At 37.8% G+C, this 16,838-nt stretch overlaps 1 pseudogene; it reads right to left on the reverse strand.

Annotated features, from left to right (window-relative positions):
- The window catches only part of LOC149166319 (uncharacterized), a 33,213-nt pseudogene extending 17,419 nt beyond the window's left edge, over positions 1-15,794 (reverse strand).
- Positions 15,795-16,838: the final 1,044 nt, after the last annotated feature.

Genomic DNA, 16,838 nt, shown 5'->3' on the forward strand with positions numbered 1-16,838 from the left:
GGATAAACCCTTATTCTCTATCTAATTCACAGAAATTTAAAGAAGTCTAATCATGATTAAACAATATGATTAAACTAAAACTAGTGATTGTGGCATTTTGAACAAGCTACACACGACTTTATTTTATAGAAATGAAGAAAAAACTATGTATGAGTAGTGGCATTTAGACTTGCAACACTTTCAGTATTATTTTTTTTATTTTCTTCTTTTGGTGGGGTTCAATTTTTTCTCTTTTTCAATATTTTGTTTTTTTCTCTTTATTTTTCTTCTTTATTCCCTCTTTTCATTTTTATTCTATATTTTTTTTATTTGGAAATCATTGGCAGATTGACAAGTATTTACAAAATTGGATTGCTGAGATACATCACTCAATTACTTTGAGATCCTAGAAATTATAGGACCCTAACAATGTCTCCAACTGAGGATGGCACTCTCCCTATGAGGTGCCAAGAACATGTGATCAATAGCCTTGATTTTTTATTTCAGCAACACCCACCTCTGATTTCTGTGTTGCACCACCTATAGTAACTCATTAATAGAAGCTCAGGGCCTTCTCTACAGGCTTCAACTTCTGTTAATAGGTCACTGTTTGGTCAATTTAGTGTGATCTAAATTGACCAAACATTTTGGCGCCGTTGTCGGGGAAGTGAAATTAGGTAGCCAAATTCTTAAAAAAAAAACAAGAAAATTTCAAGGAAGGAAATTTGATAACCTCTCAAAGTATGCTCTCCTCTTGCACTTAGAGTGATCTGGAGGATCAGAAAAGAGAAAGTTATTGGTTTAATAGTTTCTTGAGTATGCTCTCTTCTTGCACCTAGAGTGACCTGGAAGATCAGAAAAGGAACTATTACCCCGACTTGAAGAAATAAAAAAAATGACATGCATAGAGCAAGAGAATATAGGGGAAGGTTTTTAGCTAGAGCCAAGAGTTCGATTTTTACAAGTCCATCTACTTCAAGGAATAGACAAGAGACACCTCCATCATCTCCAACTTACACTCCTAGCCCTAGGATTCCTGGAATTCAAGAGGCAGGAGTCGACTCTCCCACACCTTCCATCGAATCTGAATTAGAAAGAGATCCTTTCCTTCCTTCTACAGAGAGACAAATTGTAATTGAAGAAGTAGAATCATCTGAAGAAGAAGAGGGAGAAATTCCTTCTCGTTCACCCTTAGTAGAAGAACCAGAAGACTCTGAAGTCTCCAGGGAAACTACCATGACAGAGGAAGGAGCAACTGGATTTGGTAGAGGTAGAGGTAGAGGAGGAGGAGGAAACAATGGAGGAGGTAGAGGTAACATTGGAGGAAATAGGGATGGAGATAACTCATTCGGATTTCCTATAGTCGATGAGGACTCCCGAGCCACAATGAAAAACATCTCACCATCTGTCCTCCCAAACTTCCATGGGTTAAGGAATGAGGACCCTGAAACATTTCTATTTGAGTTTGAAGTCGTGTGTCGAACTTATGATTATCTGGAAGACTCTCAAAAACTCAAACTGTTTCCTTCAACATTGAAAGGAGCAGCCTTGAAATGGTTCATGGGATTACTCACTCAATCCATTAGGACTTGGAATGATATGAAACAAACATTTTGGGATAGGTACCTAGACTATTGTATGCCCACCAATCACAAGGATGAGGTATTCAAAATGGTGCAAAGAGAAGATGAAAACTTGGAGGATTTACTTGAAAGATTTCAATACAACCTGAAAAGAGCAAAAATGAGTAACTTAGATGAGGAGACCTTGAAAGCCCTTCTATTAAAAGCCATTAGAGATGAATGGATAGATATTTTGAAAATGATGGGAAAAGGAGACATATCTCAACTTCCACTTCATGATATAGCAGAGCTATGTGTCCATCTCTCAAGGGGGAAATCTAAAACTCAAAAAGGGTCTAGAGATCCTTCTCTCATCAGAGCAAACAAATCTGCAACTGGATCAGTAAGTAGGGCTGAGATTGGCAACATGCTTGATGAATTCAAAACTGACATCTTAGGGAGTCTTAGCGAACAACTAGACACCCTTAAGATTCACAATAAGCAGAAAGCAGAAGCTGAGGCTTTGGCCATCTTTTGCCCAAAGTGTAGGAAGAAACATGCTCTAAGGGAATGTCCTTTGGATGCAAAAGTTGTAGAAACATGTGTAATTTGTTCAGAGAATCATGAGACCAAGGATTGTCCTTCAATTCCTGGGCTCAAAGTTGTCTTTCAAGAAGATCCAAATACAATCGAATCTCTCTGTTTTGTTGCAAGGAGACCTTGGCAGGGGCAACAAAATCAAGGGTTTAGCAACTCTATGAATTTTCAACCCCCACCAAATTGGAATCCTTGGCAACAACCTTGGTCCCAACCTCAAAATCCTTTTCAATCATGGGTACAAGGTATGCAAAATCCTTATGGGAGATTTGCTCAATTTTACCAATATCCCCCATCTTTTCAAGACCAACAAGCTCCACAACTTCCAAATCAAAATCCACAACTATCATTGCCATTTCCACAACAACAACAACCTTCTCAACAGAATCCAAATTCTCAACTCTTGCTTCCATTCCAACAGAAGTCAAATCAACTTCCTTCTCAGCCATTTCCAAACCCCAATAATAAAAACCCTCAAAATGCTTACATGATGGAAGGTCAACAATTTCCTACCTATATGATTGTTCCTCTCAATGAAGTACAACTCAGATCAGGTAGAATCCTAGATAAGCCTTCTATAAATGCTCAAAAGCAAAGCTTTTTTGAGGAAGATTCTCTTGAAGCTAATAAGGGTTCTGAAGCATCTCTTCAAAACCCAAACACTCAAAAAGAAAAAGAAAAAGAATTAACCCCCACAACTCCCATAGTTGAGCAACCTGCATCTTTATCCACACCTCCTTTTCTTGAAAGATTACAAATTGACAAAGGAGTGGAAAAACAAATTTGGTTGCCTCACTATAATTTTCTAGATGAATTGAAGAATGTCTGTATCAAGATTCCCTTGTTACAAGCCATTAAAGAGATTCCTATTCTAGCAAAAACAATAAAGGAGTTGAGTCTTAAAAGACCAGGAAGGAAACCAAGAGATACCAAAAGAATCCACCTGGTAGGGAAAATTGCAGATATCATGATGGGAAAAATTACTATGCAGAAATATGTAGATCCTGGTAGTCCAATTGTCAAAACACACATCAATGGGGTAGAAATACCAAATACTTTGATTGATTTAGGGGCTGTTATCAACATCATGAGTAGACAGACTATGGAACAGCTAAAACTTCCTAATCTTCTTTTTACACCTACTTTATTGCAACTTGCAGATCGATCAATTATTAAACCAGATGGTGTATTAGAAAACATTCCAGTCTCCTTAGACTCTTGGGAATATCCAGTGGATTTCATGATTTTAACTCCCAAGAGTAATCTAGGAGGACATCCTCTTATTTTAGGAAGACCTTGGCTAGCGACAGCTGATGCTTTTATCAGTTGTAGGTTTGGGGATATGTATATTTCTGATGGTAATTCAACAAAGAAGTTCAATCTGTATCCTCCAGCAAAAGCAATTACAGAAATAGGAGATAATGAGTGGGTTGATGATGAAGATACTATACAACCTGTCTTTACCATTTCTGAGATTAGTGAAGATAGTCAAATTCTGAATACATTAGAAAAATTTGAACCATCTTCAGAATATGACCACACACAATTTCAGTTGGATTCTGACATTGAGTGTCTATCATCTAGACAAATGTCTCTTTTCTCTATGGAAGAGTTTGGTAGTTCTGCCATTGAGATTTTTCCAGGAAAAACATTGAATATCAACAGAAACTTGGAAAAATCACAACAGGAGGAGCTAACCAAAATCTTGCAAAAACATTCTACTGCATTTGCATGGGAGTATACCGACATGAAAGGTATTGACCCTAAGACTTGCATTCATCACATCTACATTGAGGAAAATAGTAGACCAATCAGACAACCGCAAAGAAGGATGAATCCAAACCTTAGGGAGATAGTGAAAGAAGAGCTCCAAAAGTTACTTAATGTAAACTTCATTTACCCCATTTCAGATAGCCGGTGGGTTTCTCCTTTGGTTATAGTACCTAAAAAGAATGGTAAATGGAGGGTTTGCATTGATTACAGGGAATTGAACAAAGCAACTTTGAAGGATCACTTTCCTTTACCCTTTATTGATCAGGTATTAGATACTTTAGCGGGCAAAAATTATTTCTCATTCTTGGATGGTTTTAGTGGTTACAATCAAATTCAGGTAGCACCTGAAGATCTGGACAAGACCACATTTACCTGTCCATGGGGAACTTTTGCTTACCGAGTACTTCCTTTTGGATTATGTAATGCACCTGCCACATTTCAAAGGGCAGTACTAGGAATCTTTTCTGATCTAATTCATGATTGTGTAGAGGTCTATATGGATCATTTTACAGTTTATGGTAATTCATTTGAAGAGGCATTAGAAAATTTGAAAAAAGTCCTTATAAGATGTAAAGAAACAAATCTTTCATTAAGTCATGAAAAATGTTTTATGATGTTTACTGAAGGGATTGTTTTAGGACATCATATTTCAGGAGATGGGATTAAAGTTGATAGATCAAAAGTTGAAGTCATTTCCAAGCTACCTATTCCAAATTGTCAAAAAGATGTTAGAAGTTTTCTTGGATTTACTGGATATTATAGAATATTTATTGAAAACTTCACCAAGATAGCATCTCCGCTCTTCAAATTACTTACAAAAGACTGTGAATTCAAGTGGGATCCTGACTGTCAATCTGCATTTGAAACTTTGAAAACAAGAATATCTGAAGCACCTATTTTGAGAGGGCCAAATTGGAAACTTCCTTTCCATATTTCTACAGATGCTTCAGATACAGCTCTAGGAGCTGTGTTGGGTCAAAAGGATTTAGTTCCTTATGCCATTTACTACACCAGTAAAAATTTGACTCCTACTGAGTTAAATTATACTGTGACTGAAAAAGAGTTCTTAGTTGTTGTTCATGCAATCAACAAGTTTAGACACTATATAATTGGCTATGAAAATTTTGTCCATATTGATCATTCTACAATTAGATATCTCATGAACAAACCTGTTACTAATGGCAGAGTTACAAGATGGCTTTTACTTTTACAAGAATTCAATATTACTGTGTTAGATAGACCAGGGAAACAAAATACAGTAGCTGATTTCTTGTCTAGAATCCAAAATACTAACGAAGATTCTCCTGTAGAGGATAAGTTTCCAAATGAATATTTGTTTGCAGTAACTACTAAAACTCCTTGGTATGCAGATATTGCTAACTATTTGGTTACAAGGAAGCTACCTCCACACTTATTTCCTAATGAGAAAAGGAAAATTATTCAGGAGAGTTCAAATTATTCATGGATTTCTAATGAATTGTTTAAAACAGGGCTAGATTGTGTGATCAGAAGATGTGTTCGGGAAGATGAAATGCCTGACATCCTCAAGGCATGTCATGATGAACCATGCGGTGGACACTTTACTGACAAGAGGACGGCCTATAAAATCCTTTCTTTAGGATATTATTGGCCTTCTCTCTTCAAAGATGCAAAACAATATGTTAGAAGGTGTGATAGTTGCCAAAGAGTTGGGAGACCAACTCTTTCAAATGAAATGCCATTACAGCCACAGGTACTCATCGAACCCTTTGAAAAATGGGCTTTAGATTTCATTGGACCTATTAATCCACCATCTAGACAAAAGAAATATATATTGATTTGCACTGATTATGTCACTAAATGGGTAGAAGCCAAGGCATTGCCTTTTGCCACTGAAAATTCAGTTGTTCAATTTCTTTTTCAGGATATTTTTACTCGTTTTGGTGTCCCAAGAGAAATTGTGACATATCAGGGAAGTCAATTTACATCTAACTTGATGGAGAAGCTGATGGAAGAATACAAAATCAAGCACAGAAAATCTACTCCGTACCATCCGCAAGCAAATGGTCAAGTGGAATCTACAAACAAAGTTCTTGAGAGCATCATCACCAAAACTGTTCATCTCCACAGAAGAGATTGGGCAGAAAGGCTTCTTGAAGCCTTATGGGCCTATAGAACTACATGGAGGAACACAACAGGACATTCTCCCTATGAACTTGTTTATGGGAAAGAAGTCCTGCTCCCCATTGAATTTCAAGTCAAGACTTTCAAGATGGCAGTTCAGTTGGGGATGAATCTATCAGAAGCACAAAAGCACATAATGGAGCAGCTGAATTTAATTAATGATGAATTTAATGTAGGTTTTAAGACCTTAGAAAAGGCAACGGCGCCAAAATGTCTAGTCAATTTAATGTCTTAGACAACTCTACATAAATTATCAAAGGTTAAATTTATTTTGTCGTTTTAGTTTAGGTTAAATTATCAACGGCGCAAAAATGTTTGGTCAATTTAGTTTGATCTAAATTGCTATTTATAATGTCAACCCGGGGTTCGTAAACTGACGAAGTGAAGTGTACTATATGTACTAGATAACCATTTCCTTAGTCTTTTGTCGTTTTTAGTTTTTTTAAGTTTGTTTTTGGATTTATCTTTCCCTAATGTGAGATGATGAAAAGGTGATAAAGCAAGTGAAATATGGATGATGATGGTGATCTCTAAGTGGTTTTTCAAAACTTAAAAGAAAGAAAGCTTTAAAATAACTGCAATGAAATCAATTCTTAAAAAGAAATAAAGACATCAAACAATGAACTAATGACATCGGCCCAGTATCTTTGTTGCTGAATGAAAATGAAAGTGAAATCTACACTAAATTCAATTAAAAGTAAGAACAACTAATCCACACTATTTCAACTCTTCAACTCAATCTTCCTTGTGAAAAGATATCATGAAATGTTAAGCAATGTGAAATCTAAAAGAAGTTAAACTGCATAAAAGAAACTAATCACACTACTTTAACTTTCTTGACCTTTTGCCTTTCAACTTAATTTACCCTGTGAGAAACAGTCATGAACAAGTCAAGCAATGTGAGATCTAAAGCAAACTAAATCAAGCTATAATGAGTGATATTCTGGTTCCCAATAAAGTTATTTGATTATAGAAAGAAACCGTTAACAGATGAATAGCATGATATCTAAGAGCAGAAAATAAATGTACAACTTAAGGAAACGACAGTACTGGAAATTAAACTTCAGAAAAAAAAAGAGTCAGCGACAAAGACAAGATGATCTCGTATGCCAATAGTTATAAAAAGAAAAGATGAAAAATTGCCCCGGGCTGCCTAAGAAAACCTGCAGAAAACACTGATCAGTTGTAACCATAAAAGAGCAGCAATGAAAGTGTAAATCAACAGAAATCAAAAAGCTTTGTTATGTACAGCTAATATACATGATGAAATGAAACGCAGCATTTAAATGACAACTGTACAGCTAATATACATGAACAGGAAAAAGTAATGCAAGAGTTAAAGGAAAACTGTACAAGGCTTCAGTGAGCAGGGGCCCTCTGCCACTTCAACCGATTCAACGAACAGCTACAAGCTTAAGTTTAAACCAGTCTTCTCATATATTAAACAGCAACGTAAAAGTGCAGTGGGGAAATACAACAACTTTGAATTACATTCCAAAAGATTAGCCTTTTACAGCGTTCATGGACGCGTTATTTATAAAGAAAGAAAGCTAAACAGATTAACTAAATCTACGCTATTAACCACGCTGCCAGAGACACGTAAATCCTCTTCAGCCCGGATCTAGGTAACTATCATCATGTTTATTAAATATGAGAGGTATGGTTGTTGGATTCACGCTATCAGGATGTCTTCGTGGCTAAGGATTGTGCCACGTAGCTTCACGTGCTCAAAAACAGAGCTACGCAGAGCCGTGCCACCGCTGAACACTTCCGTTGACTATCCTTTGCCCCTTGTTTGATCGCAGGCTTTTATGGCCGTGCTGGATGATCTGGAGGGACACGTTCCATGTCCTTGACTCCTGTAACTTGCCCATGTGGCTCATTTCTTCAGAGGACAACTGTAGCATGGTGTTTGACAAAACGACTGCGGAATCCTGTGCTGGCTGCAGAAACCTGGGTCGGCTGCAGAAACCTGGGTCGGCTGCGGAAACTGAGAAGCTTCCGCAGTTTTCTGAACAAAATTCTAAGCCAAACAACAGTCATCAGCGTAGTTAGAAAACCATGTCAAAAGCTTGTTTTTAAACTAAAATACAATGATTTAATCAACTTTGTAGATAAGATGAGTGGAAAAAGAAGGCTGAGAGGGTGTATAGGAAGGTGCAGGTTCAAGGCTCAACATACCCCCACTGTGAAGGTGTTGCATGTCCTCATGCAACCAAAACTTTGTTATTTTCCCTCAATCCATATGCTCTGAGGCTTCTGCAAGAACATCTAGCCCTCTTCTCTTTCTCTTTGATGCTAAAATGGTCCTTGGTTTCCTGACTAGACATTTGAACTTAAGATTAATCAATGCCCTGCTCAACTTTTTACACTTTTTCTTCAGCTTCCTGTTCTTCTTTTGCCACAGTCCTAAATGGAGCATAGTGTTATCATGGACAATCTTGTCTACCTTACTCTACTCTTTGAGTGCTTCGTTTTCCTGTTTGATGTGCCTATTTAGGACTTCCAATTCAAACACTTCCTGTTTTAAAGACTGTACTTGTGCATCAAGTGGCAAGGTGGTGCTTGGTCCTGCAGCTGATTGTTCCAAGGACTCTAGGTAGTTATATGCTTCTTGCTGATTAGAATCTACCTCAGGTGTCTTTCTCGGCCTGAACTCAAATTCTGGTGAAGGAGGACTGCTTTCTCTTTCCGGCTGAAAAGGGCTTTCCTCACGTGGAGGACTTGGCTCAATGCTTGGCTGAGTTGGAGATTTCTCAAGTGTCTCTTTATCTAAATCAATAAAGTGAGATTGTTTTTCTTTGGTTTTATTCCCCTTCCCTTTTAGCCTAGTGCTCCTTCTTAGCTATGAACTAGTACTCTTTTCTTGTGCAGTCTGTTTTCCTCTTTGCTTTTTCTTGGTTATGGCAGCAGCTTGAAGATCTATTAATCTCTCTGACAGAGGTTGCTAATCTTCTTCTATGGACTGTTCAGGGGATGGATAGGTTTCTTGAATGGTTATCTTGCCTTTGTCCTTCTTCTGTTTCTTGTTTTTAGCTCCCTCCTCTTCTTCTTTCTGAATAGTTTCCTGAATGTCTATTGTAGGAGAGTCTTGGGCTGTAATATTCTTTTCTTTCCTCCTACTTCTCTTTGGAATTTTTGGGGAACTGCTTCCAGAGGCTTCAGTCAGTTCTTGGAAGTGGTTTCTTGTCAAAAACTTTTCCCAAGTATCTTTAGTGTTTTTCAACTGATCTTCAATAAGGATTTTTATGAACCCGTGATGGTAAAGATGGGGTTCAATACTGCCTACGTGTTTTTGAACAGTAGAGCTCATTTTCTTCAAGCTTGATAACAGAAAATAAGGCAAATTAAGGGTATAACCTTCCATAAAATTCATCATTAGCCTGGCATGATACATGTACATGGTACCAAAACGACCCTCGCATGTGATAAATTTCTGGATAAGTAATAACAGAGTGGACCATTCTTATTTTATTGCATGCACAGGGATTCCTTTTGTAAATACAGAGGTATCCATACCTGGGTTTTGGAGCAGGATTCTCCATCCTTGATCGTCCACACTTCTGTTTTTGAACCACCTTTCACCTTCTTGTGGGAGACTTGTTGCAGCTGCTATTGTGGCCTCGGTCACTGTAAATTTTAAGTCTCCTATCTCCACTGCGTGTCCATTAAAGGACCGTGCAAAGGCTTTAGTCACTTCTTTGTTATAGCCCCTGAACTTTTGAATGAATCTCAGCCACCTTGCTTTCTTCAACAACTCCTTCGTTTGAGGATAACCCTCCAGGTATTTTGGTCCTTCTGGTTCAGCTCTTAGTAGTTTTCCCATTCTCGGCTTTAAATTCCGACTGAAAATTCTACTGCGTATGAAGGTTTGGGAAAAATGGGCTGATTACGGGATTCTTAGGGTAACTAGAGTGGCCGTAATCGAAGTTCAGGATGTATGTGGTGATTGTAGCCAGGGTTTGGAGCAAGCTGTAGTGGATGCAGCGGAAATGGAGAACAGGGAATGGTATGAGTACCGAGGGAGTAAAGTGTAAGCAACAATAACGAGTTCAACATCGAATGCATGCAGGAGTGAAGTGATAAATGGGCAGAATAACGGCTGATCCTTTTGAATCGGATGACTTGCGCACACGTCTCAGTAGATGGCTGCGGAAATTATGGTGAAGGAGAGTCGTAGTACAGTAGGTCACGTCTCAAAGTACGGCCAATAAATGGGAGAGCAGTCCATAAATTTAGAATGATCATGGGACCGTTAGAAATGAATAAGGTGTGTATGGAATGACATCGTGGAAGAGGAGTGGTATGGGGCTTGTCGTATCAAATCATTGCATTTAGTGGAACTTGTCATGGTTTTCTAACTACGCTGATGACTGTTGTTTGGCTTAGAATTTTGTTCAGACAGCTGCGGAAGCTTCCCAGTTTCCGCAGCCGACACAGGTTTCCGCAGCCGACCCAGGTTTCTACAGCCAGCACAGGATTCCGCAGTCGTTTTGTCAAACACCATGCTACAGTTGTCCTCTGAAGAAATGAGCCACATGGGCAAGTTACAGGAGTCAAGGACATGGAACGTGTCCCTCCAGATCATCCAGCACGGCCATAAAAGCCCGCGGTCAAACAAGGGGCAAAGGATAGTCAACGGAAGTGTTCAGCGGTGGCACGGCTCTGTGTAGCTCTGTTTTTTAGCACGTGAAGCTACGTGGCACAGTCCTTAGCCACGAAGACATCCTGATAGCGTGAATCCAACAGCCATACCTCTCAGATTTAATAAACATGATGACAGTTACCTAGATCTGGGCTGAAGAGGATTTACGTGTCTCTGGCAGCGTGGTTAATAGCGTAGATTTAGTTAATCTGTTTAGCTTTCTTTCTTTATAAATAACGCGTCCATGAACGCTGTAAAAAAGGTTAATCTTTTGGAATGTAATTCAAAGTTGTTGTATTTCCCCACTGCACTTTTACGTTGCTGTTTAATATATGAGAAGACTAGTTTAAACTTAAGCTTGTAGCTGTTCGTTGAATCGGTTGAAGTGGCAGAGGGCCCCTGCTCACTGAAGCCTTGTACAGTTGTCCTTTAACTCTTGCATTACTTTTTCCTGTTCATGTATATTAGTTGTACAGTTGTCATTTAAATGTTGTGTTTCATTTCATCATGTATATTAGCTGTACATAACAAAGCTTTTTGATTTCTGTTGATTTACACTTTCATTGCTGCTCTTTTATGGTTACAACTGATCAGTGTTTTCTGCAGGTTTTCTTAGGCAGCCCGGGGCAATTTTTCATCTTTTCTTTTTATAACTATTGGCATACGAGATCATCTTGTCTTTGTCGCTGACTCTTGTTTTCTGAAGTTTAATTTCCAGTACTGTCGTTTCCTTAAGTTGTACATTTATTTTCTGCTCTTAGATATCATGCTATTCATCTGTTAACGGTTTCTTTCTATAATCAAATAACTTTATTGGGAACCAGAATATCACTCATTATAGCTTGATTTAGTTTGCTTTAGATCTCACATTGCTTGACTTGTTCATGACTGTTTCTCACAGGGTAAATTAAGCTGAAAGGCAAAAGGTCAAGAAAGTTAAAGTAGTGTGATTAGTTTCTTTTATGCAGTTTAACTTCTTTTAGATTTCACATTGCTTAACATTTCATGATATCTTTTCACAAGGAAGATTGAGTTGAAGAGTTGAAATAGTGTGGATTAGTTGTTCTTACTTTTAATTGAATTTAGTGTAGATTTCACTTTCATTTTCATTCAGCAACAAAGATACTGGGCCGATGTCATTAGTTCATTGTTTGATGTCTTTATTTCTTTTTAAGAATTGATTTCATTGCAGTTATTTTAAAGCTTTCTTTCTTTTAAGTTTTGAAAAACCACTTAGAGATCACCATCATCATCCATATTTCACTTGCTTTATCACCTTTTCATCATCTCACATTAGGGAAAGATAAATCCAAAAACAAACTTAAAAAAAAACTAAAAACGACAAAAGACTAAGGAAATGGTTATCTAGTACATATAGTACACTTCACTTCGTCAGTTTACGAACCCCGGGTTGACATTATAAATAGCAATTTAGATCACACTAAAATGACCAAACATTTAGTCTTTTGTCGTTTTTAGTTTTTTTAAGTTTGTTTTTGGATTTATCTTTCCCTAATGTGAGATGATGAAAAGGTGATAAAGCAAGTGAAATATGGATGATGATGGTGATCTCTAAGTGGTTTTTAAAAACTTAAAAGAAAGAAAGCTTTAAAATAACTGCAATGAAATCAATTCTTAAAAAGAAATAAAGACATCAAACAATGAACTAATGACATCGGCCCAGTATCTTTGTTGCTGAATGAAAATGAAAGTGAAATCTACACTAAATTCAATTAAAAGTAAGAACAACTAATCCACACTATTTCAACTCTTCAACTCAATCTTCCTTGTGAAAAGATATCATGAAATGTTAAGCAATGTGAAATCTAAAAGAATTTAAACTGCATAAAAGAAACTAATCACACTACTTTAACTTTCTTGACCTTTTGCCTTTCAGCTTAATTTACCCTGTGAGAAACAGTCATAAACAAGTCAAGCAATGTGAGATCTAAAGCAAACTAAATCAAGCTATAATGAGTGATATTCTGGTTCCCAATAAAGTTATTTGATTATAGAAAGAAACCGTTAACAGATGAATAGCATGATATCTAAGAGCAGAAAATAAATGTACAACTTAAGGAAACGACAGTACTGGAAATTAAACTTCAGAAAACAAGAGTCAGCGACAAAGACAAGATGATCTCGTGTGCCAATAGTTATAAAAAGAAAAGATGAAAAATTGCCCCGGGCTGCCTAAGAAAACCTGCAGAAAACACTAATCAGTTGTAACCATAAAAGAGCAGCAATGAAAGTGTAAATCAACAGAAATCAAAAAGCTTTGTTATGTACAGCTAATATACATGATGAAATGAAACGCAGCATTTAAATGACAACTGTACAACTAATATACATGAACAGGAAAAAGTAATGCAAGAGTTAAAGGAAAACTGTACAAGGCTTCAGTGAGCAGGGGCCCTCTGCCACTTCAACCGATTCAACGAACAGCTACAAGCTTAAGTTTAAACCAGTCTTCTCATATATTAAACAGCAACGTAAAAGTGCAGTGGGGAAATAAAACAACTTTGAATTACATTCCAAAAGATTAACCTTTTTTACAGCGTTCATGGACGCGTTATTTATAAAGAAAGAAAGCTAAACAGATTAACTAAATCTACGCTATTAACCACGCTGCCAGAGACACGTAAATCCTCTTCAGCCCGGATCTAGGTAACTGTCATCATGTTTATTAAATCTGAGAGGTATGGCTGTTGGATTCACGCTATCAGGATGTCTTCGTGGCTAAGGACTGTGCCACGTAGCTTCACGTGCTCAAAAAAATAGCTACGCAGAGTCGTGCCACCGCTGAACACTTCCGTTGACTATCCTTTGCCCCTTGTTTGACCGCGGGCTTTTATGGCCGTGCTGGATGATCTGGAGGGACACGTTCCATGTCCTTGACTCCTGTAACTTGCCCATGTGGCTCATTTCTTCAGAGGACACCTGTAGCATGGTGTTTGACAAAACGGCTGCGGAATCCTGTGCTGGCTGCAGAAACCTAGGTCGGCTACGGAAACCTGTGTCGGCTGCGGAAACTGAGAAGCTTCCGCAGCTATCTGAACAAATTTCTAAACCAAACAACAGCCATCAGCGTAGTTAGAAAACAATGTCAAAAGCTCGTTTTTAAACTAAAATACAATGATTTAATCAACTTGGTGGATAAGATGAGTGGAAAAAGAAGGCTGAGAGGGTGTATAGGAAGGTGCAGGTTCAAGGCTCAACAGTCACCCAATCTAAAAAATAAGGACAACGATATTTACAATGAGAAATGTTGAGAAAATATTTATTCCTCAAAGAAATAGTGTTTGAGCATCCTGCCATTGACAAGTCCACCAGCTAATTCTATCCCATCCAAATTTCTGATAAAAAATACATTATTTCCTCTGAAAGCATAAATGACATAAGACCCCATCCATAAGTTGTCAAATTTTCCATGCTTGTCTTTATCCTCTCTTCTTGAATCTCACTTCAATACTTTATCACCAATGGTGAAATTATCTGCCTTTGTCCTTCTGTCAAAAACCTTCTTAAAATTCTCATGAATGGCTTGAGCTTTGTTATAAACTTCTTCCCTATATTGTTGCAACTGGATTGTTTGATCAATCCTCCTTTGAATGTCATTTTTCTCGTCTGTAATTCTTGAATTAATTTCATGACTGGAACTCCCAAAGAGGATGGAAAAACATCATCCATTCCATAAACCAATTGGTATGGAGACATGCCAATTGATTTCTTAGTAGTGAGTCTGTTAGCCCAAAGTGCATTTATGAGTTTGTTATGCCATGACTTTTTGTTGTCTGCTAAGCAATTTCTTGATAATATTTACCAAAATTTTGTTTGAAGATTTAGCCAACCCATTACCCTATGGGTAATAAGAAGTTGAATTCCCCAAAGTAATATGGTATTTATTGCAGAAATATATCATTTTATTAGACCTAAAGGTTGCAGCATTGTCTGTAATAAGCTTGTTTGGGCAGCCAATTCCAGACAGGACATTGGTTTCTAGGAATTTTATGATCACAGCATCTGTAGCTAGTCTAGAAGGAGTGGCCTCAATCCATTTTGTAAAGTAGTCAGTAGCAGTGAGGATCCATTTATTTTGAGAAAAGTATGGAGGATGGATTTCTCCAATGAAATCCAATCCCCACTGTTGGAAAGGGCATTCAACAGATATGGTCTTCAAAGGCAAAGGAAAAAAATTTCTTTTTCCCTCATAGATTTGACACTTGTGACAAGAGGTTACCTTTTTATGGACATCTGGAAAAATTGTAGGCCAGTAAAAACCAGCTCTAAGGATCTTATTGGCAGTGGTTTTCCAATAGAGATGGCCACCACAATCACCTTCATGGAATTCCTGCATTGTTCTTTCTGCATCATCACTCAATAGACACTTTAGTAGAATACCACCAGCATCTTTCCAATATAAAACACTTTCTATGATGCAAAATTTAACTGCTTTTAGTTTAAGAAATCTAGCCTTTGTTTTTGTTAGACCAGGAGGAGAATTTAAATTAAATAAAACATAAATAAGGTCTGCATACCAGGGTGAGGTCATGAAATCCTCATCTAGTTGTGGAGTCACCTATTCCTCTTGATCATCCAATTCAGCTACAAAGTTAATATCTAAATCATTAAAGTTAGATTCGGCGATTAATTTGGCTAATCATTGTCCTTTGATGAACTTGGTTGGCTTGATTTCCATATCATATTCCAGAATGATGGAAATCCATTTACCTCTTTTAACATCTGGTCCATTTTGTGTCAATAGATTTTTAACTACAGAATTAGGTACATAAGAAATTATATGGGAATGAATGATATATACTCTAAAATATTTAATTACTTTTATCAGTGAAAAATACTATTTTTCCATTATATTGTACTTGAGTGCAACATCCCTTAAAGCCTTGCTGAAAAACGCAATGGGTTGCTCATATCCATCAGCTTTTTTCTGCAAAAGGACAACTGCAACAGTATGTTCAAAAGCAAACGAAAAAATTATAAAACCTTTAGTAAAATCAGGACTAATAAGGACTGGTGCCTTTGTTAATGCTTGTTTAACCTGCACGGCGCTTCATGGCTGCTTAGGGTTTCTGGTCAACTCTGCAGCAACTGAACCTCTCTGAACAACACCGGACATGAACAACTCAGCATCTCTAGCGACAGCATTACTCAGCAATCAAACCCATTGCTATGGATCCCCTTCTGAGGGGGGACTCGGAGCCTCCCCCCAGCGGAAGCAACAAGACTCAGATTCGCAATGGGACTGAAAGGGATTTTGATACAGTTCAGCCTGATAGCACCACAAAGCAGACTAACCTAACAGAGAATGGGAAGCAAAAATCACCACAAGATACGGAGGCAATGCCTCAGACTCAGCAGCAAGACCATCCTACATTGAATAGAGAGATCCCCAAAGTGACCTCTGCCACTTGCAAACCAATTGCAGCAAAGTGACCCGAGATAGAACTACCTGGACAGAGGATCAATACCCAAATCCAATTTATGAAGGAATACGCTCTCATAGGGAAATTTATTAGATTCTGGCCGACAGAGAAAGCCTAAAGGACATGTCACCCTGCAACTCGGACCTAAAGGCTTCTTTACGGCTATCTTCAACTGCATAGAATACCGTAACAGAGTCCTAGACGGTGGCCCCTACTTCTTCAACTCTGTGGGCCTGTATCTTAGAGACTGGATCGAAATATTCAATCCAGACAAAGAGGATTTCAGTTGGGCACCGGTCTGGATCCACCTGTATTCCCTTCCATTGGAGTACTAGGATGAAGAATTGCTAAAAGACATTGGAAATGGTCTAGGCAACTTCATAAAGATAGCCGAAGAAATGAAACTAAGAAGGTATACGTCTTATGCTCACATCTGTGACTACATGCATCTAAACAAGGCACTCCAGAATCGCTAATTCTATATCACGATGATTTTGAATGGATTTAGACTATAAATTATGAACATGTTCCATTTAGATGCAGAAAATGTCATGCACATGGTCATCTTTTCTGTGACTGCTCCCTCAATGCAACCACCAAAACCAATACCACCTCAAAAAAACTTGATTCGGAAGGATTTACCAAAGTAAATACCCGGAAAAAGCACCACAAAAA

The sequence above is a fragment of the Pinus tabuliformis genome, chromosome 5_1, assembly GCF_031772625.1.
Source record: "Pinus tabuliformis cultivar Carrire ecotype Pingquan chromosome 5_1, CPIR1, whole genome shotgun sequence".
Lineage (NCBI taxonomy): Eukaryota > Viridiplantae > Streptophyta > Pinopsida > Pinales > Pinaceae > Pinus > Pinus tabuliformis.